The 25,485-nt window shown below is 40.5% G+C and overlaps 1 protein-coding gene across 1 annotated transcript in view; it reads right to left on the bottom strand.

The window, feature by feature from the left end:
* Positions 1–25,485, bottom strand: part of SLC30A10 (solute carrier family 30 member 10) — a 45,083-nt gene that overhangs the window by 18,217 nt on the left and 1,381 nt on the right. The window lies entirely within an intron of this gene.

Genomic DNA, 25,485 nt, shown 5'->3' with positions numbered 1-25,485 from the left:
TTTTGTATTTCTAGTAGAGACAGGATTTCACCATGTTAGCCAGGCTGGTCTCGAACTCCTGACCTCGAGTGATCTGCCCACCTCAGCCTCCCAAAGTGCTGGGATTACAGGCATGAGCCACTGCGCCTGACCAAGACTCTTCTATTGACAACAGGCTCTGTTCCAAATAAAAGTTATCCAGAAGGTAACTGTCTTCAGGACTCAGGAAGAGGCTGAGGAAGGGACCCTTGAAGAAAGGTGTCTGCTGCTGGTCTCTTCCAGCAGTGGAGGTTTGGGAGGCCTGGCTCCTAGGTTTCTTTGTTGGTTTCTTTTGTTATCTCATTATCTCATCCCACAGAGGATTTGAAGGTGCAGTCTGGTCATCTCTATTCTCCTTCCCCGTCCCCAACCCCTGAACTTTAACCATTTCTGAAAAATGCACATGTAGTTTTGGCTTTGGAAATGAATAAAAATGTCTTAAAAAAAAAAAAAAAACAAACAAAAACACCAGAGGCCAGGCGTGGTGGCTTACACCTATAATCTCAACACTTTGGAAGACCAAGGTGGGAGGATCACTTGAACCCAGGAGTTCGAGATCAGCCTGGGCAACATAGGGAAACCCCATCTCTACAAAAAATGAAAAATTAAAAAAAAAATTAGCCAGGCGTGTGTGCCTATGGTCCCAGCTATTCAGGAGGCTAAAGTGGGAGGAAGCCTTGAGCCCAAGAAGTCGAGGCTGCAGTGATCCGTGATGGTGCCACTGCACTCCAGCCTGGCTGGCATAGCAAGGCCCTGTCTCAACCCCACGTACCCCTAGCCACAGAACCCATGAGCAGAACATCCTAACCTCTAGCCCTGTTCATTGTCCTTAGCCTTGTAAAACATAACCTTGTCTTTCGGTATCTCTGAGGTCCATAACAGCCATGCTAAAGCATCCTTGATCCAAGGATAAGCCTCCAAACTCAGAGGGCTTATTAAATATTCGCACCTCCAGGAAAATATCCTTATACTGAAAACTAGAGAAAATTGATCATTGGAAGTATTTTCTAAAAATCAATATAAAAATAATTAATAATGTAGAAGTAAGAAGATACAGACTACAGTATTTTTCACTAGTGTAAAACGGGAATAATAATAGTACAGGGAATATTAAATGAGTTAATATGTGTAAAATGCTTAAAATAGTGCCTGGTACACAGTAAGCACTCCATAAATGTTCTTTTATTGTTATCTACAGCACATGTGTGATGGAATTACTATTGAACAACAGATGACACACTCTAATAAACAAAAGAGATTTATCAGAGTACTGTACCCATTACAGTTTCTGGCTTAGACTGTCTTCAAACTGTAAAGCCTCTGAAACATTTAATATGACAGCAAGCAAAACAGTCAAAATAAGTGAGGGAGGCCTTGTGGAACTAAAGTTGACAAACTAAAGCATTCCTTGCTAATTGCATTTCTTTGTCATTCACCACTGAAAGAAAACCTGAAATCAGCAGAAATGTATCACTGGAGCAGATTGCCCAATTATTTTCCTAACCAAAGGCAGATAAGAATTGTGTCACTGCCCCAGGAGTGCAGTGGATGGAACCAGAAAGCCTGTGGCTGAGGAAGCTGCAGGAGCTGGAAGTGGCAGAGGCAGCCTGCCTGGGGGCCCCATTCCTGACTTTAAGAAAGGGTGTTTCCAGATGATGTCAATAAAAGGCACTATAGAAAAATGTTTATACTAAAACTATACACACACACACACACACACACACACACACACACAGTATATATAATCTAAGTTAATTGCTAAAAATACAGGCTGCATTTTATTTTTATTTTTTTAAAGACAGAGTCTCACTCTGTCACCCAGGCTGAAATGCAGTGGCCCAGTCTCAGCTCATCACAACCTCTGCCCCCCGGATTCAAGTGATTCTCCTGCCTCAGCCTCCCGAGTAACTGGGACTACAGGTGTGTGCCACCACACTCAGCTAATTTTTGTACTTTTAGTAGAGATACGGTTTCACCACATTGGCCAGGCTGGTCTCGAACTCCTGGCCTCAAATGATCTGCCCGCCTTGACCTTCTAAAGTGCTGGGATTATAGGCGTGAGCCACCACACCTGGCTGGCATTTCATACTTAACAGCAAAATGTGAGGTTTAAATAGCTTTTGTTTATTGATTTCTTACTCTGCCCAGCCCTGTGATGAGGGTTTTATAAGCATCATCTCATTTCATCCTCATCACAGCCCCATAAAATAAGTACTATTTTATAGGAAAGAACCTGAGATTTTAAGTAACTTACCCAAGATCACACAAGCTGCAAATGATTGATAGACTTGAGATCTGAACTAGGCATCAAACTCTAGAGCTTACACCCTTTCTTCCAGATTATACTAACTCAATTTTTTTTTTTTTTTTTTTTTTTTTTGAGACAGTCTCGCTCTTGTCACCCAGGCTGGAGTGCAATAGCATGATCTCAGCTCACTGCAACCTCCGCCTCCCGAGTTCAAGCAATTCTCCGGCCTCAGCCTCCTAAGTAGCTGGGATTATAGGCGCCTGCCACCACGCCCAGCTAATTTTTGCATTTTTAGTAGAGATGGGGTGTCACTATGTTGGTCAGTTTGGTCTCCAACTCCTAACCTCAAGTGATCTGCCCGCCTCGGCCTCCCAAAGTGCTAGGATTACAGGCATGAGCCACTGCTCCTGGCCTTTAATGCTTCTTTTGTTCTAAACAAATGAAATGGTTTTTAAAAGTTATCTTGGTATTGGTGCAAAATTTGATATGCTACAATTCATAAATTCAGAGATTATGACACTAAAAATAATTTTTGTACTGATATTTGACCAGAAATTAACAATTAGTTATTTTTTCAGAAACTGAAAAAACATGTTTTTATTTTTAGTTCTACTTGACAAGAGATGACATTGCCTTTGAAGAAGAGAATGGACATCTTTCTAAAGCACCAAATTCTTACTGTGGATGAAGTCAGCTCCTCATTGGTCAATTTATATAAAGTGTACATCTGTAACACTTTGTACAAAGGTAATTTTTGTACCCCAAAAGTATGCATATTGACCCTCCAAGTTTTTTAGAATCGATTAAACTTAAGAGATTCTTGACTTGAGTAACCATTCTTTTTTTTTTTTTTTTTTTTTTTTTTAATGATAGAGGCATGAGATGTGCAAAAGATTAAAAATAAGTTCGTGAGGCCAGTGAGGTGGCTCATGCCTGTAATCCCAGCACTTTGGGAGGCTGAGGCAGGCAGATCACCTTAGGTCAGGAGTCTGAGACTAGCCTGACCAACATGGAGACACCCCATCTCTACTAAAAATACAAAATTAACCGGGCATGGTGGTGCATGCCTGTAATCCCAGCTACTCGGGAAGCTGAGGCAGGAGAATTGCTTGAACCTGGGAGGCAGAGGTTGCGGTGAACCGAAATCGTGCCATTGCACTCCAGCCTGGGCAACAAGAGCAAAATTCCGTCTAAAAAAAAAAGAAATTCAGGTAGTGGTCAATACTAATTTGAATGGGCTATATTTATAAGGGAGTTGTGACTTGCAGCCCACCTAGAAGGAAGCAGCTCTAGTATGAATATAAAGCTGTGCCTATCAGCCTGCAGTGTCCTCACCCAAATGCCACCTCCATGGTTTCTTCAAAACGCCACTTGTTCTTGCAACGAAAGAGTATGTCTCCTAGTAGCCCTGGCCCAGGGAATGTTAGGAGCACGAGGACAGCATCACATGATACCACCTACTTATTGAGAAAATACCAGACTCTAAATAATTTTAATTTTGCAGTCACTTTGAGAAAACTTAAAAGGCAGAGTAGCGCTGCAGTTAATAATTTGAGCTTTGGAGTCAGACAGATTTGGAACTAAATCTGAGCTGTGCTTCTTACTTGCTACTGCTCTTGTGACCTGGGGGGCATGTTCCTTACTAAACCTTCTCTTTCCTTACCTGTGAAATAGGGATAATAATAGTATCTACCTCATGGGTCGTCATGAGACTTAAGTGGGAAAAGGTATATAAATTGCTTAGGATAGTGCCAGGTTCATAAGAAAGGCTCAGTGAATGTTAACAATAAATAACCATCACCTGGAGTTTTAAATCCAAGTTTAGAGAGAGAGCAGAGTATTTTCCTTCACCAAAGGATTCGCTAAGGATTACTTTTAGAGAAAATATACTTTTAAGGATTTGTTTACAGCTCCATCTTGGGAGCAGTGAAATTTATGGAGACATAAGATAAAACATGTTTAAGTTTCTGCAATTAGAAGAGAAGTATAGGCCAGGTGCAGTGACTCACTCCTGTAATCCCAGCACTTTGGAGGCCCGAGGCGGGCGGATCACCTGAGGTCAGGAGTTCAAGGCCAGCCTGGCCAACATGGTGAAATGCCATCTTACTAAAAATGCCAAAAAAAGGCCTGGCACGGTAGCTTACGCCTGTAATCCCAGCACTTTGGGAGGCCGAGGTGTGCGGATCATGAGGTCAGGAGATGGAGACCATCCTGACTAACACAGTGAAACCCCATCTCTACTAAAAATACAAAAAATTAACCGGGCGTGGTGGCGGATGCCTGTAGTCCCAGCTACTCAGGAGGCTGAGGCAGGAGAATGACATGAACCCAGGAGGCGGAGCTGGCAGTGAGCCAAGATCGTGCCACTGCACTCTAGCCTGGGCAACAGAGCCAGACTCCATCTCACAAAACACATATATCAAAAAAATTAGCCGGGCATGGTGGCGGGCACCTGTAATCCCAGCTACTCAGGAGACTGAGGCAGGAAAATCGCTTGAACTCATGAGGTTGCAGTCAGCTGAGATCATGCCATTGCACCCCAGCCTAGGTGACAAAAGTGAGACTCCATCTCAAAAAAAAAAAGGAAAGTATAGTTTGAAAGACGATAGTTCCACATATACAAAATATAGGAACCGAAGTTACCATCTGTTGAACACATGGATGTAAAAAGATGACATCAATTTTTATATAACACCAGGATGATGCCTTTTTTTTCTCAAAGTATTTCAGAATGCATTAAATTTAAGAGATTCTTGACTTGAGGTGAACGCTATTATTTTTCCATGACATATGGAATGATAAAAGCTGAGTAATGGTAAACACCACTTTGAATGGACTGCTGATAAAGGAGAAATACTTCCTTGGGCTATTAGATTCATTTGAGAGCAAAGAGGCCAACTGTGGTATCTGGGGTCAGCTTGTCATTTTTGTCACTATACCACTGCTCTATGTGTTTCTTACCATCTCCAGGTCACAAGGACAACCCCTGCGACTCACTCATAGAGAAATCCTGTGCTTGGGGTTTGTCAACGGGACGAGGGTAAGTGAAAGCACAAAAATGAAAGGGGTTATGGCTATTAGGAGGAACAGGGGAAAGAGTTAAAGGCAGAACTGGCAGTTTAAGAAACACTTCTCATTCAAAGTTCATCATCATTTACTGATATCATTTGGGGTCTGATTCCTCCTGATGGGTGAATAGTGAGAGGGAAACATCAGCTTTTAGACTATTTCCAATTCAAATGGAAGCAAAAAGAACTACAAGTTGCAAGAAATAGAGAAAAACTCCCCCCTTGATGTTGATTCTAGACCTCATTGTTTCAACTGTAAGTTACATCATGTTATTTCATAAGTTACAAAAAGGTTTCCTATGTGTTATTTGATGCCATCAGAAACAATCCAACACAGAGGGCAACCTTCTTCACGCTAGATTTCGCCTTAATTTTTAGCTATATGAACATGAAAAAAGGCATCTGCCCAAGAAATTCTGGAAATAATTTTGTGTGGAGGGGAAAGAGGGTCAAAACCAAATGTATTAATAAATGTCCTTAACTTTATTTGCCAAATGCACTGGTTAAATATGTAGGGGGAGAACATAGGCTTTGAAGCCATGCAGATTTAAAATCTAATCTTGCTTCTATCAGCTCTTCGCAAGTGAGCAAGTCACTCAACTTCTGAGCCTCTGTGTTTTCATTTCTAAGCTAGATATAGAGGTATCACTCTCTCAAACAGTAGTTATGAGAATCAAATGAAAAAGCTTATGTGAAGGGCCTTGCATGGTTCCTTTAGTGGATAATCAACAAACATTGGCTCCTTCCATTGATTTCTGGCTGTCATCATACCCAAAACTATCGTTGACTTCCAGTTGTGGAATCTCCTTCATAGTTATCTAGAGTATCCTCCTTTTTATAAAGTCATGTATGTCCCCTTAATCTAAATAATCTACTTAGCTAATTATCTTAAAACAAATTAGCTATTGACTAATAAAATATTATATGAATATAAAATATTGATTAATAATATGTTACAAATATAAAAATATTTAAAATAAAATCTTTTGTAAATCTAAACCCAAACCCCCTTCTTATCATTGACATCCTTCTTTTTCCATCATGACCTGCTTGCTAGTCATGTGGCAGAAGAGTAGAGAGAATCAGGTATCTGGACTGGCAGACACTATTACTGTCACAAAATGAGAGGCTGTTTTGAATATCGAAATGAGGTCTGGAAGAGAACTAAGATTCTTGATCTCTGGACATGAAGTTATTGTACAACTTGGATCAGTTACAGAATTTCTGAGCCTTAGTTTCCTAATCTGTAAAATGCAAAGAAGAGCCTCATACTACTTAGTGTATCTAGTTGGTTTGAATATCAAATAAGATAATGAAGGTTCAAATATATAGAAAAATAAAAGGCCTTATTGCTGTAATTATGAAGCCATGGACCCACAACCAACATGAGTTCTAGAAAGCAAGCACTGTATTTGTGGCCACCAGTATTTAAATGAGTCAGCTAACGTTTCAGATTGCCTGGACCCCTTCCTGCTTCCTTGTGGTAAGATATCCTGTCCCCTTTGGCCCCTTGGATACAGAGGTAGGCATGTAAGCCAGTGACAGTCCCTCATCCCCTGGTCACAATGCTTGGTTCAAGAGATGGGCACTTGACCCAAGATGGGCCAGAGTTCTTCTTTTGGAATTTTTCAAATGAACCTGGGAGACAGGCTTCATTTCTTGTCTGGTCATTAAACATGAGGATGTGACTTGGAGCCCCTGGTAATCGTGTCTCCCCCTACTTCTTTCCAATACCCTTCAAACTGCAATAGGAGACGAAGCAGAAAGAGCTCAGAGGCAGTGACAGAGAATCTTTGCTTTCCTTCTTCAATTACCCTCCTAATTTGACTTTTGAACGCTGCACTCTCCTGGTTTTCCTTTTATTTCAGTGACGGTTTCCAAAACACTTACATTCTATTGTGTACCTGTAATTCTGAAAGTGGCTTAGCCACAGTTCTATATTTAAATTGATTTGATGCTCACCAACAGTCTTTTCATACCATGGCTTTCCGATTTCTGAGCTCATCTTGATTCACATTTTGGTTGACTGGATTTCATCTAGTCTTTTTTTAAAAAAAGAAGAGCTCTTGTGTTATCTACATATATATATTTGTTAATGTCATTATGTTGCCATTCATAAATGAGCAAAACTTACATTATATGGGTATGAAATTCATAGGTTCGTGTTTTATTTTATTTCTGAGAACTGTATAGACATCTCATCGTTGTATCTTCACATTGCATGTTGCTGTGGAAAAATCTGAATACAGCCTGATATTTGTTCTCAGGCTTTTTCTGCCTAGATTCCTGTGGGATTCTTTCTTTAATATTTAGCAACTTCTCCAGAATGTGGGTATGGATTATTCCATGTCAGTTTTCCCTTTTGATATGCAAAGTTTTATCTTCGTTTAGTTCAGAAAAAAAAATCTTATATCTTCGAATTTCTTTCCTAGGGCACTTGTCTGCTTTCTACATCAGGAAATACCTAGTGTGTATATGCCGCATGTCTGCTCTTTGTTTTCCATATCTATTATATTTCTTCTAGTTGCTTTAAATTCCTTGATGAGGCCAGGCACAGTGGCTCATGCCTGTAATCCCAACGCTTTGGGAGGCCGCGGTGGGCGGATCACTTGAAGTGAGGAGTTCAAGACCAGCCTGGCCAACATGGCAAAACCCCGTCTCTACCAAAAATACAAAAATTAGTCAGGCATGTTGCTGTGTGCCTTTAATCCCAGCTACTCAGGAGTCTGAGGCACAAGAATCGCTTGAACCCGGAGGCGGAGGTTGCAGCGAACTGAGCTCACAACACTGCACTCCAGCCTGGGCGATAGAGCAAGACTTAGTCTCAAAAAACTAAAATAATTCCTTAATCAATTTCTCCACCCTGTCTTCTATATTACTGATGGTTTTCAATGGTGCTTATTTTATGCCTCACTGCTTCCTATATGTGTTTCATTTCTGTCATGTTTGTTATCTTTTCCCTGGCCACCGGAATTCTGACAGTTCATGTTCATTGTTTTATCTGAAAATTTCTTCTGTCACCTGGGGTAATTATTATTCTTCAATGTATTTTTTCTTCTGCCTTTTTTGCTGGTTCCTTTTTTAACTTCTTCTTTGTAGTATCTCTGTGTAGTTACCATGTTGGATCTTTGCTGATTATCATGCATCTTTGAGTGGGGCACTTATATCCAAATCTGCTAACAGTGGGGGAAGGGGTTGAGGGAGGAACCCAAATATGCTTCTTCCCATCAGGATAAGTCACTCTGGCAGATGGTCTACATGGTTCACAATGGAGTTGCCCAGCGCAGTTTTTGATTTATGTTCGGGGAACACTCCATTCTCCCAAGCTTCACATTTCCATGAGGGCACCTCCAAAGGACCATTACTCTAGACCTCTTTCTACCACTCCCCTGACTTTTCCCAGAGGCAGGATCGCTTCTCTGTCCGGTAAGCTTGGGAGAAAGAGTGGAGCATGCTCAACTATCCTCCTCTGGGACTTCTTTTTCAAATTTGCCTTCCCCAGAGACCTGCAATCCAGCTGCATGAGAGAAGCTAACTGGGGCAGGTTTTGCCCTGTGGAGGGAGGCCTGGGACTGGGTGAGGAAGTTTAATTCTGGGGTGGACTATTAACGAAGCTCTTTGCCACTACACTTCTAAGCCATATCCTTCAATATCAGTAATCAGGTTAATATTTTATGTTCAACTGTCATCCATATCTTATGTATCAATTGCTTCCAAACCTAGGAGAGTAAGAAATGGGTACTATTTATGTGTCCCTGAAGCCCTAACATATTGGTAAGTTGGCAGGAACCTTGAGAAAGATAAAGATGAGTATTTAGAGGCCAAAGTAACCCATGGAGATTGAGCCTGTGGTAAGCAGCTGTCAGGTTTTAACGCTTCAGTAAGAGTGAGTCAGGCACTCAGGCAGTATTTCAACCTTGGCACGTTGCAGCAGCTTATTGCCTACAGAAGAATGCTACTGTCATAGCACTGTGCTGTTTTAACAGACCTTAATAAGCATGAGTTTTTAAGACCAATTTTTATTATATGCTTCAGTATTACTGTGCAAAGAAAATGAGAGAGAGTAATTTGCTCTCAGAAACAACAAGCAGACTAAGCTAGAGGATTGGAGAGCTTTCTTGGGGCTAGAAAGAAACAAAAAAGAAAAATGCCCACATATCTAAATACTCTTAAAAGAGGCATGAATTAGATGAAACTAGGGACTAGGAACCAAATAAATCTTTCAGAAGCAGGAAGGCAATATTTCAGATAGTTGCCTGGGATTTGGAATGCACCTTTACCATCAGTGGGAAACAGATCCAGGTAGCTATTAAAAGCTACCCTCTCAAAGCTGTGAATGCCATCCAAAATAAATGCAATTGGGGAATACAACAGTTATTCCATGCCTGTCCTATTATTATATGTAGTGTGTGTGAGAGCAGGTCATTTGTTTCTTTTTCTTTCTTTTTTTTTTTTTTTTTTTTTTTTTTGGAGACCGAGTCTCACTCTGTTGCCTAGGCTGGAATGCAGTGGCATGATCTTGGCTGGCTACAACCTCCACCCCCCGGGTTCAAGTGATTCTCCTGCCTCAGCCTCCCGAGTAGCTGGGATTACAGGCACCTGCTACCATGCCCAGCTAATTTTTGTATTTTTAGGAGAGAGGGGGTTTTACCATCTTGGCCAGGCTGGTCTTGAACTCCTGACCTCATGATCCACCCACTTCGGCCAGCCAAAGTGCTGGGATTACAGGCACGAGCCACCGTGCCTGGCCCGTTTGTTTCTTTACTTCACAGATCTTCAAATCAAGAGGGAGATAACTCAAGGAGCTGTACCTGAGGAACTGTCCCGGAAGAGCCTCTTTAACCATGGACCAATTTAAGGTGACAAGATCCTAGACTTGGAGCTCATGCCACATGGACTGAGATTTTAAGGATCTTGGGGAGGAGTGAGAGTCTTTTGCATGTGGAAGTGATGAGAATTATAGCCAATGCGTAAACCGGGCTGATTGTTTTTTCTAAAGATGGCCATAATCATATCTCTACTCCACGTTCTCCTAGTCCACATGTTCTTCTAAAGGATGACCTTGATACGCCTTCCATTCAAAGGCCGACTCTACAGGCTTGACACTCCTTCCATCTTGTCACTTGCTTGCAATCCATAAACTCTAAGGTTGAATCAGAAAATGCAATGGAGCTTCTACCTTGTTTGATGGAGCACTCATGCTTGAAACCCTGAGCCACCACATCCAATGTCCTTGCACCCTAGTGTGAGGAAGCCAAGACACAAGGAGCAGTCACATGTAGGTGGTCCAGCCAGCAGTCCTATACATTGAGACTTTCCAGCCTGGATGCCAGACCTATAAGTGAATGAGCCTTCAAGTGACTGCAGCCTGAAGCCATCAAGTCACCCCTAGCCTTTGAGTCTTCCCAGTTGAGGCCTCAGACATCGTGGAAGCACACAGCCTGTTCCCACTGTGTGCTTTCCAAATTCTAGCCCACTGTACCCGTGGATTCATAAAACAATTGTTATTTTATGCCAGTACATTTGGGATGGTTTGCTATACACTAACTGGAAGAGAGGACCACCGTGTGAAAGATTGGGAAGCCATACGAAGGGTCTATAAAGTTTGGAACTAGTAGAGAGGAGAAGACAGTAGATACTGGCATAGAATATTTAAGGTATTATTAGATGAGCTTCAAAGCAAAACAGTTATTGTGGGGCAGGGTTGTCCCATGTCCTGAGTGAACAGATTAAAAAACAGACAGAGGTAGGAGTCTCCTGATAGGCACAGGAAGGCCGAGACATACTGAATGGGATTTAGGCAGGACAATAATAGTTTGAGTCCAAGTCTGGGTCAATTTTTGGTTTAATTGGAAAATGCCTTTCAAGTGAGACTATCTAACTGAGAGAGGTGAGGGTTGATCAGATTTGTTTGGACAACAGTTGCCTTTGGCAGACTCACAAAACACTGACTTCATTTCTCTCACTGAGATTAGAAAAAAAATCTGTTTGAATAATAAATATCTGACCCAGAAAACCATGACAAAGTAAAAGGAAGAAAGTCCAATGAAAACGCCAGCCTACATGAGATAGAGAAGGAAAGAGACCAGCTTACGAACTTGAATAAACCATTAACAACCTAACTGAGCCTTCCTGAGAGAAGAACACAGAAGGAAATAAAACATGAGAAGCACGTTCCAAACTTCAGAATGAGAGATTCAGTTGAATGATATGCTTGCAACCCTCAAAAGCTGTGGAAAGATAATGTTTGGAAGAGCATAAAGCAGAAACAAGACAAACTTGAAGCCTTCAAAACAACTTCAGCTCAGGAGTTTGCTAAGGCTGAACTTCAGATGGAAACAAATGTGAGCATGAGAGAGCAGCAGGATCAGGAGGCAGGATTCACGGGTCTAAGCAGTCCTAGAGCTACAGGCAGTCGCAGCAGTGAGTGTAGATGGTGCCCAAGTGTAGACAGAGCCCGAAAAGCAGGGGCTCCAAGTGGAAATGGAATTAAAGACCTTTCTTCCCTTCCTTCCTCCCTCCCTTCCTTTCTGCCTTCCTCCCTTCTTCCCTTCCTTCCCTCCCTGCTTGTCTTCCTTCCTTCCTTCCTTCTCTCCCTCCCTCCTTTCCTTCCTTCATCTCTCTCTCTCTCTCTCTCTGCCCCCCACCTCCACCTCATCTCTTTCACATGCTGATTGGAAATGTACCACAAATAAAATCTACAGCCCAGGATGTCACTGCAGCACACATCTAAATTTCCTGCAAGCAGGAAAGAATGTTTTCAATGTCACTTACTGAGAAAGGATACCATGTGTTTACCAGACAGGAAAACTTGGTGCCATAATTGACCTCCTGTTGTGAAAGTTCTGCCAGTGGAACTTAGTACCCAGGTCTTGGCCCTGGCCAGGTCTGGCACATACTGGCTGGTATCTTGGAGAGGCAACAACCAAGAAGACTTCTTTCCTTTCTGAGTCTCTGCTGTGGCCATGAAAAGCAATAAAGATGACCTGGTCTATAGTAAGTGCTAAATTCTGGGAATCTACATTTTCCTATAAGTGTTCTAGCTCTGGGATAAGGCTTCAGACTTTTTGAAATCTTCAGAAAGTGTGGCAGAAAATAAAAAACATACTCAGAGACCAAAAATGAAGTAAAAGTCAAAATCCAGAAAGGTAAGTTGGAGTCAGAATCTGACTTAAGAGCATATGCCCAATAAAGACAAAAGCTCTAGCTTTGAGTTTTGACAGCCACATGATCATGGATAGTGTAAGAGACAAAACTGAGATCCATGTGAGATGGAGAGTTGGACCAGAGATCCCCTTACAATCCCCTTGATTCCTTGGTCAAAGGTTGAACCAAAATGAAATGAACAATCAAATAAACAAAAACCCACTGCCCCAAAGGCGACAACAAGGAAACTTCAATCTTTTAGCCTTGATTGTGGACATGGGGAAAACTACCTCCCATGGGAAGTTAAAACTATAATGTGGTCTTCATGTGGTAATGCAGTCCAAATTCATGCTACATATGTAACAATAATAACTCAGGTAAATATTTTTTTTTTCCGAGACGGAGTCTTGCTCTGTCACCCAGGTTGAAGTGCAGTGGCGCGATCTCAGCTCACTGCGACCTCCGCCTCCCAGGTTCACGCCATTCTCCTGCCTCAATCTCCTGAGCAACTGGGACTACAGGCACCTGCCACCACGCCAGCTAATTTTTTTGTATTTTTAGTAGAGATGGGGTTTCACCATGTTAGCCAGGATGGTCTCAATCTCCTGACCTCGTGATCCGCCTGCTTCAGCCTTCCAAAGTGCTGGGATTACAGGCTTGAGCCACCGCACCCAGTCAAATAATTTTTAAAGTATTTACAAGTTGGTAATACCCTCAGGCACCTGACAGACGCAAATGTAAATCTTCTTGGAAAAATGCACCAACAATCTATTCTTCAAAGAATTCCCTCGATAAAGCTTTGTTGAACATTAATTCACAATCAAAAACAATGAAATGGCTGGGCATGGTGACTCATGCCTGTAATCCCAGCACTCTGGGAGGCTGAAGAGGGAGGACCACTTGAGGTCAGGAGTTCGAGATCAGCCTGGCCAACATGATAAAACCCCGTCACTACTGAAAATACAAAAACGTGCCAGGCATGGTGGCAGGGGCCTGTAATCCCAGCTACTTGGGAGGCTGAGGCACAAGAATCACTTGAACCCGGGAGGCAGAGGTTTCAATGAGCTGAGATCATGCCACTGCACTCTAGCCTCAGTGACTGAGCGAGACTGTCTCAAATAAATAAATAAATAAATAAATAAATAAATAAATAAATAAATAAAAATAATCCTGAAACACACAAAATGTGAGAAAGTAAACCACCTTGAGAGAAGCAGCAAAAATAATAAACAGAATCAGACATGCAAAAATTGCAGATGTTGAGAATACCAGATACATAATATAAACTAAGTATGTTTAATAGAAGGGAATAAAGAACTGGAAAGTATGAGTAAAGAACAAGTCATCATAAATGAAAAGTAGATTAGTTGAAATTGAAAACTCAATAGAAGGTGCCCCTGCTCCTTCTAGTCAGGATGCTATCAGTGAAGTCATAATGGGGACCCTGATCTCCTGCACCTGCTCAGCAGTAATGAAGCACCCCCCATCTCAGGGTGTCAACAGAAGCTAAGTGGGAAACCTGGACTTCCATTCTCATCTTAAAATAACAAGCAGCACCCCTTCCAGTAGCACAGTGTCAGAGAAGACCTGCTCAAACAGAAAATTTAATAAGTTCCACAGCCTCATAACCCAAAATGTCCAGGATTCAATAGAAAATCTACCATCATAGCAAAACTAGGAAAATTTTAACCTGAGTGTGAAAAAAACACTAACATTGAGGTAGCAAAATGTTACAAATTTTCTGGCAAGGAGTTTTAAAGTAGACATCATACAAATGCGTCAACAAGCAATTACACATACATTTGAAACAAATAAAAAAACAAAGTCTCAGAAAAGAAATATAAAAGGAAGAATGAAATAGAAACTTTAAAAATGAAAACTACAATAACTGAAATAAAAACTCAATGGGAGGCCGGGTGCAGTGGCTCATGCCTGTAATCCCAGCACTTTGGGAGGCCAAGGCGAGTGGATCACGAGGTCAGGAGATCGATACCATCCTGGCTAACATGATGAAACCCCGTCTCTACTAAAAAATACAAAAAATTAGCAGGGCATGGTGGCAGGCACCTATAGTCCCAGCTACTCAGGAAGCTGAGGCAGGAGAATGGCGTGAACCTGGGAGGCGGAGCTTGTAGTGAGCTGAGATGGCGCCACTGCACTCCAGCCTGGGTGACAGAGAGAGTGAGACTCATTAAAAAAAAAAAAAAAAAAAAAAAAAAAACCCTCAGTGGGACACTCTTAGCAGTGAATACAAAATTTAAAAATTAAAAAAATGGGCTCCGTAGCAGAAATGGGGAAGACAAAGGAAAGAAAGTACTCTATCTGAACAACAGAGAGAAAATAGAAAAAAATAAGTCTCAGGGACCTGTGTGTAACTATAACAATTATAAATGGGAAAAGATAAAGGGAGGTAAGGTTTCTACATTTTATTCAAACTAGCAAAGTATTGACAGCATTAGCCAGTGATAAGTTATGTATGTGCAGTCTAACACCTAGAGCAACTACCAACAAAGCTCTACAAAGACATTCTCAAAAGCACTACAGGGAAATCAAAATGAAATTCTAAATAATGTTCATGGAAGCCAGGAAACAGAAAATAGAGAAATAAAACATAGAAGGAACAAACAGAAAATGAAAAGTAAAATAGCAGTCTCAAGCCCCAACCTTCAAGAATTGGATTAAATGTAAATGGTCTAAACACACCAGTTAAATGACAGAAAATTGGCAGATAGACTAAAACACATATCTAACTATATCCATACCATGGAATCCTTTTTAGCAATAAAAAACAACAACTGATACATGCAACAAGTTGGATTAATCTTAAGAGCATTATGCTGAAAGAAAAAAAGCCAATTTCAAAGGTCACATATGTATGATTCCATTTATTTAACATTCTTGAAATAAAAATATTATAAAGATGGAAAACAGATTATTAGTTTCCAGGGCATAGAGATAGGGAGTAAAGGTAAGGGCGGCTATGACTACTAAAGGGTACCATGAGGGATATCTTTGTAATGATGATTTTGGTGATGGTTACACAGATCTACACTTGTGACAAAAATCTCATAGAATTATATAACTCATTGTATGAATGTAAATTTCTTGGTTTGGATTTTGTACTATCATTCCATTGGGGAAAACTTGACAAAGGGTACATGAGACCTCTATCTACTATTTTTGTAACTTACTGAGAATATAAAGTTATTTCAAAATAAAATTTTAAAAAACTGAATGGGCAGATTGATGAGAACCAAAGTTAAAAAGCAAAAACTAGAAATAAGTGAAGGTAAATCTGAAAAACCATGTAGAATGCAACACAGAACAACAAAAAAGAGCAAAATGTGAAAAAAGAAGTTACGAAACATGGAGGACAGAATAAGATCAAACATTATCTAATTAGCATTGAAGAAGGAGGAAGTACAAGGAACAGGGGAAAGCCAAAACTAGAAGAGATAATGTTTGAAAAATCTTCTGGAATTTATGAAAGACGTAAATGCTTAGATTTAATCCGCAGATGGGATTCTTTTAAAAAGGAGTTCACATGTGGAAATATGATTGCAAAACTAGAGAACATCAAAGACAAAGAGAACATCTTTAAAAGGTGAAGAACATGAAAGTCTTGGTGCTAAACTTATGCAACTTTGGATGGCCTGAAGGAATGGCATCGATTCTAGTGGAAAACAATCCAGACTAAAACTGCTGAAGGAACTCCAACTCCACCAGGCATGAAACTATACTCAAACTGAGACTATGCCAAAAGAGGAAGCTTGGGGGTTTTATGGTTTTACTTGCCTTTGGCCTTGCCTTTAGATTAATAACTGGTGGTTTTGATTTCTTTGGCTATTAATGCATAAGTTCAAAGATATTTAATTTTGAAATTTAATTTTCTGTTATAATTTGATATTAGGAAGGGATTCATATTGCTAAAATTTGGGGCATTTTTATATTGCTGACATTGAATTGTTAGCATATCTTGATACTATCAATTTATGTCACTACATAATTTACAGTGAGCAATATTGAACATTTAGGGCTCTCAGAGTTAATTTAACTAGTATACTTACTCTTCTGACCCATTTCAGTCATTGAGGGTATCTAAATTGCCAAACCTGGTCCAAAGGATGATATCCAAAGGAAGCAGTGGTTGATATCAGGAGCACAAGCTTTACGGAAATACAGCAGTACAGTCCTGATAAACTGTTTATCTAGTCCTTCCGGGGAGCCAGGAGTGAAGGGAACATAAATCTGCAGAGTGTTGGGGGAAACTGCCATTCCTCTTGTCTTGTGTTTCCGTGAGACAACCACCAGTGTAGCCTCCATTCCCTCCCCAACCCCCATGTAAGTAGTCACTCTGAGGGTGGAAGGCTCTTCTCTCACTGGTGGGTTAGGTTGAAGAAATGGATTAAGCCTGGCTCAGCCCTTCCTGGGCTTCCTCCTTCCAACTGCCTGCCCACTGAGAATGTACATTCTCTCTGTTCCTGGGCCCACCCCTGCTCTTCCAAGTATTGTCCTCTGCTTGTAAGAGGATAGGTGAGTTTACTCCTCAGAATAAGTATTAGGAAGCCAAATTGTGACATCCAAGCTACACTCTCCAAAACAGCTTTTACCAAACAAACACTGAGTTACTATTTTCATTGCCATCGGACTATATTTTATTCCTTATTTCTCAAGTAGTTCCGGATTTATGAATGAAGTTGTTTATTGGCCCCCAAAAGTCCGAAAAATGTGCTCAATTGGCTCTGGTGAGCATGTGTGGAGCTAGTTGCTAATTCCCCTCTTTCCTCTCCTTCATGACGTTAAGACAGTTTCTTCAGGTAAAGAATTCTACAGAAAACAGATGGTCCATTCAGCCAGTTGCCCCTTCAACCTGACTTCTCTGCTGTTCCTCTGTAAGGAGCCAGCCCGTACCTCCCATTGACCTGATGTAAGGATCATCTTTATCTTATTTCCTATTAAGTTGATACATTTTTAAAGATATCATGGCAGATGAAGAACAAAAGCATGGGTATACTTCAATCAAAATCTACATCCTCAGAGTGCAGTGGCTCATGCCTGTAATTCGGGATTTTGGGAGGCAAAAGTGGAAGGATTGTTTGAGGACAAGAGTTCGAGATCAGCTTGAGCAACATGGTAAGACCCCCATCTCTACAAAACAATGAAAAAAATTGGCCGGGTATGGTTGGCAGGCACCTGTGGTCTCAGCTACTTAAGAGGCTGAGATGAGAGGATCGCTTGAGCGTGGGAGGTTGAGGCTGCTATGAGCTGCGGTCATGCCACTGCACTCTGGCCTGGGTGACAGAGTAAGATCCTGTCTCAAAAAAAAAAAAAAAAAAAAAAAAAAAATTACCTCCTTGAAATTCTCTAAAGACACCTTTTCAGGTGTAGACAATAAATATCAGGATATGGACTATGGAAGACATTCTAAGGGTAAGGAATTTCTAGATATTATTGCCTGTCATTAAAAAAGGATGAGGTCAGGCGCGGTGGCTCACGCCTGTAATCCTAGCACTTTGGGAGGCTGAGGCAGGTGGATCACCTGAGGTCAGGAGTTCAAGACCAGCCTGGCCAATATGACAAAACCCCGTCTCTACTAAAAATACAAAAATTAGCTGGATGTGTTGGCACATGCCTGTAATCCCAGCTACTTGGGAGACCAAGGCAGGAGAATCACTTGAACCTGGGGGGGCAGAGGTTGCAGTGAGCTGAGATTGCACCATTGCACTCCAGCCTGGGCGACCAATAAGAGTGAAACTCCATCTCAATAAATAAATAAAAATTTAAAAATTTAAAAAGATGAAAATCTGGTATATCTCATAATCATCAGAGACAGTTGTATACAATGTCTTTAAAAAGCCACAATGACCATCGTCTCCATCAAAAGAACAAGAAAGAGGCAAGAAATTACAAATATATTGTCTACATCTTGTAAACAGCTAGCCAATAAGAAAACCAAAATAATAAGCTTACTTTCACCCTACCTTCCTGAAAAAAATTAAGCTTCTCAGCAAAGAAAATGGGAGTATCATTATTCACTAGGCAGGACTGCAGGAAAATGTTCAAGAGGCAAAGCATCTGTTGGCAGAAGAGAGGAGTAGTAATATGAAGTCCAGTTCTAACATCAACTTCGGGTTAGCCATAAAACGGTTAGTGCCTCAGTTTCTTCATCTGTAGCTTGGAAATTACAGTCTAGTATATGAACCACATTTGCATTATTTCAATGAGCTACATATTGATATTGTATTACCATTAAGGCAGTTTAAAACATATAGTTTTAAAAGTACAAGTAATGGCCTGTTACAAAATGCCATCTTGAGCACCGAAAGATGGGGAAGCTAACATTTACAAGAGCCTTTTTAAAAATTTGGCTGGGCGCGGTGGCTCACGCCTGTAATCCCAGCACTTTGGGAGGTCGAGGCGGGTGGATCACGAGGTCGGGAGATCGAGACCATCCTGGCTAACACGGTGAAACCCCGTCTCTACTAAAAATACAAAAAATTAGCTGGGCGTGGTGGCAGGCACCTGTAGTCCCAGCTACTCAGGAGGCTGAGGCAGGAGAATGGCGTGAACCTGGGAGGAGGAGCTTGTAGTGAGCTGAGATCGTACCACGGCACTCCAGCCTGGGCGACAGAGTGAGACCCTGTCTAAAAATAAATAAATAAATAAACAAACAAATAAAGAAATAACACATAGGCTGGGTGTGCTGGCTCATGCCTGTAATTCCAGCACTTTGGGAGGCCGAGGTGAGTGGATCACCTGAGGTCAGGCGTTTGAGACCAGCCTGGTCAACATGAAACCCCGTCTCTACTAAAAAACAAAAATTAGCCAGGTGTGGTGGCGGGCGCCTGTAATCCCAGCTTCTCAGGAGGCTGAGGCAGAAGAATGGTTTGAACCTAGAAGGCAGAGGTTGCAGTGAGCCAAGATCACGCCATTGCACTCCAGCCTAGGTGACAAGAGCAAAACTCCGTCTCAAAAATAAATAAATAAATAAATAAACAAACACATCGTGAAGATGTTGTTATTTATCAAAAGAAAAACAGATTCTTATGATGGCTCACCACAGCCTTGATAAGAGGGTGCATCTGTCCTCAGGCTCACGTGATCCTCCCACCTCAACCTCCCAAGTAGCTGGAACTATAGGCATGCTGGTACCACCACATCTGGCTAATTTTTCTTATTTTTGTAGAGATGAGGCCTCGCTATGTTCCCCAGGCTGGTCTCAAACTCCTGGGCTCAAGTAATCCACCCACCTCAGCCTCCCAAACTGCTGGGATTACGGGTGTGAGCCACCACCCCTGGCTGTAGAGTGATTCTTTAAAATAGGTGTAATAATACCTAAGATGAGGCTCAAAGTTGTTAAGTATCTTTTCCAGTGTCAGAACCAGTGGATGAGGGAGCACATGTATTTTCCTTTTTTTTAAGTTAATTTATTGTGTAGTTCTTTATTTACTTTTAGAAATAGGGACTTGCAGGCCGGGTGTGGTGGCTCACGCCTGTAATCCCAGCACTTTGAGAGGCTGAGACAGGCAGATCACGAGGTCAGGAGATCGAGACCACCCTGGCTAACACGGTGAAACCCTGAGACTAAAATACTAAATAATAAAAATATAAAATACAAAAAAAAAAATAGCTGGGTGTGGTGGCGGGCACCTGTAGTTCCAGCTGTTCAGGAGGCTGAGACAGGAGAATGGCGTGAACAGGGAGTGGAGCTTGCAGTGAGCCGAGATTGCGCCACTGCACTCCAGCCTGGGCGACAAAGCGAGACTCCGTCTCAAAAAAAAAAAAAAAAAAGAAAAAAAGAAAAAAAAGAAACAGGGACTTGGTCTGTCACCCAGACTGGAGTGTAATGGCTTGCTATCATAGCTCTTTGCAACCTCAAACTCCTGGATCCAAGCTATCCTCCTGTCTTGGCCTCCCAAAGTGCTGGTATTACAGGCTTGAGCACTGTGCCCAGCTGAAATATGTATTTTTGTTACTGGTCTATGCTCCTTCTGGTTCATCCCACGAGAGATGCCACTAACCCATCATCAAAACAATACGTTTTGTATGGTTTGTAGAAATACTGATGGATCTGCTGTAACCATATATATGATTAACAATAAGAGTCTTGGCAAGCATAAGGTGGGCTGCCAGTTTGTGGATGTGAAATAGAGCAAAGAACTTGTCTGCCGAGGGATCTTACTAATATTTCATTTGTTCCTCATCCCTTCAGCTCTTTGACGATCACTACCAGCCGCCACCACCACCACCAGTGTTACCATTTATTGAGTGTTCAGTGTATTCCAAGTACTGTATTGAGCACTTTACACAAATTTCATTCTTACAACATCCCTAAGAGACAGATATTACCAGCTTTACAGATGAAGAAACTGAGGTTTAGAAAGTTTAGGTAACTTTTTGGAGGTCACCTAGCTACTGGAATTAGGATTCAATTTATGGCATGTTCATTTGCACATTTTGATATGCCCTTTTGTGACTATTGCCAAATAACTTTCCACCGTCCATAACTGTTTTCCTCTCTGAGGGGAGCCAAGTAGAGTAGAGTCTTTAATTAAGGGCCTGAACTCAAAGTTTTAATTTCTTTGTATCCTACCATTAACTAGCGGTATGATTGTGGATTTGTCTCTGAACCTGTTTTCCTTGTCTAAACAATAGAAATAAATAGCAAGTATTCTCTCTAGCTAATTATTTTGTAAAACATACAGTTCTTCAAATGTATGTGATACGATGCTGTAATTATTCTCTCTATACTCTGACAAAGCCTGACAATGCACAGATGTCAATATAAACTCATTTTTCATTAAAATTTACCTGATATCAGTCATAGCAGCCTCTGCACATTGGAAAAAAAATTTACTAAGAAGAAAGAGATGGTCTCTTTAGCTCTTTTTTTCTTCAGTTGAATTTGGTTTCACAAATGTGAAATAGCACCTATTTTTCTATCTTCCTTTAATCTTTCTTATTCACTCCCCATAACTGATCCAGACCCCTTCACGGGGCAACAAGAGAAGTGAGAGGTTAGGCAAGCTGTCAGGAACGTAGCAAAAGATCTGTGAGGGAATTTATTAGGCCTCTCCCATGGGACAGACACTGTGATCTGTGGTGTGTGCATTCTTATCACCAAATCCTCATGTGGAAGTTAATCGATCAACAGCTGTGATGGTGCTTGGAAAACAATAGTTTACTGTCAGATATAGACAAAATGCAAAGTAATAGCTTGTGGGAATTAAGCATCATGTTTCTTTAAATTATTTAATAATTATCACAAATTCCCAATCATTATCATTCTGCCTCTGATCTAGAAAGGGAACTCAGGTAACCTATGCCTAGAAAACCTTCCCTTTTCTAGTTGGAAAAGCTACCTTCAATTATGCAGCTTCTCAAATTTTATTTACTCCAAAGTATTTGCTGCTGGCAGAGAAACAGCAAATTCTCCTTTGCCTCTCCTAAAATTCTTGGCCTTGCCTACTCTGCTTGTCACTGAATAAAATTTCCTCTACAACAAAAGGAAACCTGACTTGTTTCAGCGTCTACAGGACTATCCATGTGAAAAGCCCGTCAGGCTATAGTACTGAGTCTTAACTAGAAGCTTGCAGGAGCAACTAATCAGCAGTGCGTTAAAACTTTCTGCAACAATACACTTTGCTTATTACTGTGCTGTCACTGCCTCTAGCGAGTTGGTTGGAGAAACATAATGCCAGAAGGGAGATTGTGAGAAAGAGAGGGAGAGAGAGGGAAAGCAAGCACAATTTGGAATCAAAACAAAACTTGGCTGGGCACGGTGGTTCATGCCTGTAATCCCAGAACTTTGGGAGGCTGAGGCGGGCAGACCACTTGAGGCCAGGAGTTCGAGACCAGCCTGGCCAACATGGTGAAACCCCATTTCTACTAAAAATACAAAAATTAGCTGGGCATAGTGGCACACGCCTGTAATCTCAGCTACTTGGGAGGCCGAGGCACAAGAATTGCTTAAACCCAGGAGGCGGAGGTTGCAGTGGGCCAAGATCACACCACTGCACTCCAGCCTGGGCAACAGAGTGAGACTCCATCTCAAAAAAACAAAACAAAACTTAAATTCAAAGGAAAGTATTATAATTATATATACTTATAAATACATATATAATTATAAAATAATTAACAGATATTTCTGATATAAATGATATAAATGGCAGGCCTGATCTATCCTAGACAGAAAAAGATGCAAAATAGAGCAGAAGCCATCCTACTGGAAAAGTGAGCTGTACAAGATTACCTTTAGCTTAAAATAAACGCCACTGTATAGCAAGGTTATTCATACAGTACAAGGCAAGAGCATGGAGGGTTTTAGTAGCTCGATTCTAAAGAGAACTCAGGTCTGAAAAAATAACTAACAATAAGACTTAAACATGAATAATAACAAGAAAATCAAGGAAAATCAAATAAAGTAAGCAAGGAATGGGAAAAAGTGTAAACAGAACAAATTGAGTCCCTCAGCCTAGAGAAAGAAACTGGCTCGTGGTAAGTATCTCCTGCGATCTGAACCTACATGTTGTTTTCACCCCTTCAACCTTTCCCCTACTCCCTTCCCCGAAACATATGCACACACAGAGCCATCGACCATTGTGGACTTTAACCCTATTTTGTTTGTTTGTCTTTACTTAATGCTTGTATTTTTACTTTTTTCACTTTGCCTCTCATTTTACCCAAAAATACTGGCTCTACCATTGCTTGAACTTCCTCACACCTTTTAGAGTCAGGGGTGGCCTCCCACCGGCTAGATCTGGATCTAAAACTTTCAAGTTTTCTCATCTCAGCTAAATTTTCCAGACGTTCTTTTCTCCCAGGTTTTAAAAATTTTCTGGTTCTGTATGTCTGAATGTATGTCAGTATAACTTTTTTCATGAATCCCAGGGATAAAGTCTTACCTATATATATAGTTTGTTCTATTAAATTTAATGTAAAGTTAGTAGTCTTGATTTTTTTTTACTTTCCGTGATCTCAAATATCAAATATTATGAATTCAATTTCTACACCAGATAGATAAGCAGAACAAGTAAAAGATCCACAGAACCTTGGGGAGACTGAAGGCTTGTTAAGCAAAAACCTCTAGTTAGAGATTCCACTAAAGAAGTGTTACATTACTGGATTCTGATCATGAAGCCAGGCAGTCCCAGCAGTTGTTTTATAGGTACTTCCATGTGCTATAAGCTAGGGTTCTAGGCTTACAGAAATTCTTTATCTTAAGTTTAGGTTGAAACTTTTGAAATCAAGAGTCTTTCCCTCTCATAGTTTATAACTCCTGTTATAAATATGGATGGATTAATCATATTTGTTCTTAAAATGTCAGCCAATTGATATCAGGTTAATGTCAATTTATGAGGTTCATCTGATGCAATATTTATTCTTTTCTTTAAACTAATTTAGACAATGGGAAGAATACCAAAATGTATGGTTCAGAAAAGGTGATAAATACATAACTGTAGACATAAATACTAACAAGTCAAACAGCTATCCTAAAGGAACTTGGCAAGCTTAAACACTAAAATTTCTTTTTTCTTTTTCTTCTTTTTTAGTGACAGGGTCTCACTCTGTCACCCTGGCTGAAGTGCAGTGGTGTGATCATAGCTCACTGCAGCCTCAAACTTCTGGGCTCAAGTAATCGTCCTGCCTCTGTCTCCTCAAGTCTAGGATTACAGGCATGAGCCACTGTACCCAGCCTAAACTTTCTAATAGAAGAATTTGACAACACCAAAAGCTGCCCAAATAATAATGGTAACATAGAACATGTATTTTAAAGCATGAGTCACATGTATATTGTACCTATCACTTATTTAAAGTAGAACACTATATAGCATCAAATACTTCAAAAGAAGCTAGATACTCTAGAATTAAGCCAGTAGAAACCCATATGGCTGGACTGGACACTGTGGCACACACCTCCAATCCCAGTGCTTTGGGAGGTCAAGCGGGTGGATCACTTGGGCTCAAGAGTTAGAGACTAGCCTGGCCAACATGGCAAAACCCTGTTTCTAATAAAAATAAAAATTTAAAAAAAAAAGAAGAAAAGGAAATAAAGAAACCCACATGGTTGGAGTAAAACATTTGTCTTAAGCCTCTTGTTATCTCAGCATGAACATACACATTGGAAAATACCACTTCCCAAATAAAAGCTTAACTAAGACCTACCTATCCAGTAATAATTCAATTTTATAAAAACAGAACTATGGTATGTACCAAGTTTCATATTGGTCAGAGTCAGACCGTTTACCTAAATTGCTTTTGTTATATGCAGGTAAATATTTTATGTCAAGAATAAAGGCAAAATTAGAACTGTTATGTAACAATCAAAAATATAATGGTAATGTCAACACTAATCATGTGAAATCATCTCTCTTGCCTTAAATTTATACTTAGCAATAAAAAATATATATTTGTCTTATATCAAATATGTGAATTTCATGATCTGGAAGCTCTGGTAGTAATTTTCACATGATGATTGATGTAGCCATAGCATAGAGTCTCAATTTAACAATGAATTTTTCTTTACAAAAGATGAGGCTCAAATTCAGTGATTCATTAACTCAAATAAAAATCTAGACTCTAGTTTCTAATTTATTTTTATATTTACCACATCCTACAGATACTCTCATAACATATGTTCTACCAATAGGAAAATTGAGACAGAGGTAGGATAAAGCATCAGCTCCAACTGACATAATTTATAATGGTAGCAAAGACAGGGAATCAAATAAAAAATGCAACTTAGCCTCTGAGGTCCCCAGACTCAGTTATATAATACTCCAGCTACTGAGAGAAAACTCTTCAGCATCAAGTAAGGAAATATTTGAAATTTTTAAAAATTCATATAAGTTATTACAATTAAATACTGGATTATCATGTAGTTTAAAGGCTTGCATTGTGATTTAGAAAATAATTTATATTTATCAAGTGCCTACTAAATACTAAATAAGTTACTTAGCATTTCTCTCTGTTCTTATCAACTCCATGATACAGGTAGGGAAACAG

Source organism: Macaca thibetana, chromosome 1 (genome assembly GCF_024542745.1).
Source record: "Macaca thibetana thibetana isolate TM-01 chromosome 1, ASM2454274v1, whole genome shotgun sequence".
In the NCBI taxonomy this organism is placed as follows: Eukaryota; Metazoa; Chordata; class Mammalia; order Primates; family Cercopithecidae; genus Macaca; species Macaca thibetana.
This window is presented reverse-complemented; position numbering and strand designations above follow the sequence as displayed.